We start from the raw sequence: 3,367 nt of genomic DNA, 5'->3' as shown, positions 1-3,367 counted from the left end.
GAAAGCTTTCCCAAATAACTTATCTTTTGGTTTATTGAGAAATTATTTTCAAACACAACCCAATGTACATACACAGAAAAACAAATAATCTGTTCGGATTGCAATGATTATATTTAGAAGCTTAACTATTTAATAAATGTCAGGCATCCAGGGGGACAAAACAGAAAGAGTCTTGATGAGATACAGTATACTTGTGAATCCAGGTCCTTGGTGTGTGTCTTAGTGCTGAGATGCCAAATTTCTTGATGTTCTACCCAGGGATTCTCTTAATAGTCATTACTGTTCTAGGTCAAGTTTGAAATAAGTTCTGGTTTTGACACCAATATTTTATACCAATAAGAATAGATTTATACAAACTGAAAAGAACTCAGACAACCAACTGGAAATAAATTATGTCTTCATAGATATCAATAAAATAAAATATGTGCCAATCACCAGAGAATGAGAATCATTTTATCATTTAACTACCAAGCAAAATATGGGCTATTTCTATTAAATCATTTACAAGTTCCCTTTCTCATATATTTAAGTATTTAAGCATTCCCTGGTGACTCTGCCTCTTGGTGCTAACCCAGCTTAGCTCTTACCCACATACCCACTAAGCTTTCCCATCTAGCCAATTTAAATTTGTGTGTGTGTGTGTGTGTGTGTGTGTGAGCAGCTAACCCCTAAAAGGACTTTCTATGATAGATACTCAGCAGCCACAATGACCACCATGCCATTCGGGTCTCTTCCAAATTATTCATTCATTACCAGGACCCCACAGCTACCAACTTGCCTAGGTACATCCTTCTGCTGTATCCAAGAAACACATTATAGCATCAAGGATAGATTTTACCTCAGTGTTAAAGGATGGAAGAGACACTCAAAGCAAATTAACCTAAGAAACAAGTTTGTGTAGCCATTTTTGTAGCTTACAAAATAGACTTAAAAACAAAACATATCAGAAGAGACTACATATTCATCAAAGGAATTTCCACCAAGAGAACATTGTAATTCTTTTGTTAATATTTCTTTATTTTTATTTTTATGTATGGCTGTTTTGCCTATATCCATATTTTTGTACTACATGTATGCATAATGTTCAGGGAAACCAGAAGAGGTTGATGGATTCAGCGAATATGGATTTTCATATGGTTCTGAGGCCCATTTGGGTGCTGGGAATTGTATCGGATTCCTCTGAAAGAGCAGCTAGTTCTCTTAAGCCTAAATCTATCTCTCTAACTTGACATTGCAATTCTTAACCTTATTCAGTAAACACAAGGGCAACAAGGTTTGTAAAAGGAACTACAGCTTAAATCATATATTGACTGTCATACATTGATAATGGGAATTCTACTCTCACCAGTAACAGGTTATTCAGATAAAATCTAAGCAGAAAAAATTCGGAGACAACTGATTATAAATCAAATGTCTCTAACAGTTATTTACAGAATATTCCACCGAAAGCGTAAAAGAATATACTTGTTTTTTTAGGACCTCATTGAACCTTCTCCAAACCTGTCCAATTACTCAAAAACATAGAAGGTCTCAGCAGATACAAGAAAATTGCAAAAACATTTCATACACCCTATTTGATCACAATGGATTAAAATCACACATAAACAACAACAGAAAGAAAAGAAAGCTTACAGACTCATGAAAACTGAACAGCTCTACTTAAAGAAAATTTGGTAAAGACAGATATTAAGAAAGAAATTAAAGACTTTCTAGAATTGAATAGAAATGAATACATAAAATACTGAAGCTTATGGAACAAAATGAAGACATTCATTTAAAGGCAAATTCATAGCACTAAGTGCCTACATTGAAGAGGAGGAGGAGGAGGAGGAGAAAGAGGAAAAGGAAGAGAAGAGGGAGGAAAAGGAGCGGGAGGAGGAGTGGGGGGAAATATCATACTAGTAACTTAAAAGCACATTTGAAAGGTATACAACAAAAGCAGAAAGCCACAAACAAAAGTATAGACAATAAGAACTAATCAAACTGAAATATTTAATTAGAAACAAAAATAATAAAATAATTAACAAAACATGTAACAAGGAGTGCACCAGGTGGGACACACGAATCTCCCTTGGAAGGGGAATAGAAAATATTTCACTGGTAGACTTGGGGTGCAGTGCGTGGGAATGGAAACAGGGAGACAAGGTGAGGGTGTGGGGAAATAGAATACTTGAGGAGATGATTGGAATGAGTAGCCATTTCAGAGGTGAGGCAGAAGCATAATACCATGGAAATGCTCAGGAGTGCCCAAGGGTTGTGGGGCAGTGGGCTGTGCACAGACAGCCTGGTGGATCAAAGGTCTGGAACCCTGGTGACTAGGTGGGTGGTTATTTCCGTTTGCATGGGACAGAAAGTGTTCAACCATGTTTCCTGGGCCCCTGGCTGCTTTCGCAGTTACAACCCCCAACATTCCCCCAGAGGAGAGGTGTGTGACTATCAGTCACACAGGAGCAGCACCAAGTCTTCCCACATGCAAATAAGGTTTCCCCAAGTTCTCAGTCCAAGTTCTCAGTCCAAGTCAATGAGAGGTACCTGTGGTTGAACCCTGAATCATCCCCAAAATTGTATATAAATACTACCCAGGGAATTAAAGGTGTGTAAGAACTACTTCATTGTCTGAGGCTTCTGTCCTAAGAGCTGTAACACTTGGGAAAAGGTCTGTTCTCCTGAAACACTGCCTGAAGCTCCACTATACTCACTGACTAGTAGGCCTCTCATCAGCCCAGCCCAACAGGACTCAATGCAGGGTGTCTCAGAGTAACCGGGTAACCTGGAAGGCACAGCAGAGACAGAGGTGGAGCCAACTGCAGCAGCAGAAGCAGTGGAAGTGACTTCCACTCCCTTCCTACACTTGCTTCTCTTTGCTGGAACTCTCTCGCACCAGGCTGGGCCAGAGATCTCTGTAGAAAGGGTGATCCTGTACGCAAAGGCAGCTAGTCATGGAGGATATGAAGCCTGAATCAGTCATCTTCTGTAGCCAGACAAAACTCCCAGTGAAGGAATTAGGACACCAAACCAGCCACAAAACCTTTGACGTACAATTTGTTATGCCTGTGAGGCATGCTTTGGTACCAACCAGTGACAGTCCCAACTTGAGACTCATACCACCAGAAGAAAACCATGCCTGAAGTTTTCTGGAAGGGCAGGAACCAGAGTTTGTATAGCCCAGATACCTAGGATAGAGCCAAACATAATCTGAAAAACAAAACAAAACAAAACAAAACAAAAGTCAATGTAATGATTTCTTTTATTATTATTATTATTACATATTTTCCACAATTACATTTCCAATGCTATCCCAAAAGTCCCCCACACCCTCCCACCCCCCACTTCCCTACCCACCCATTCCCATGTTTTTGGCCCTGGC

Source organism: Mus caroli, chromosome 10, assembly GCF_900094665.2.
Source record: "Mus caroli chromosome 10, CAROLI_EIJ_v1.1, whole genome shotgun sequence".
Taxonomy (NCBI): Eukaryota; Metazoa; Chordata; class Mammalia; order Rodentia; family Muridae; genus Mus; species Mus caroli.
This window is presented reverse-complemented; position numbering follows the sequence as displayed.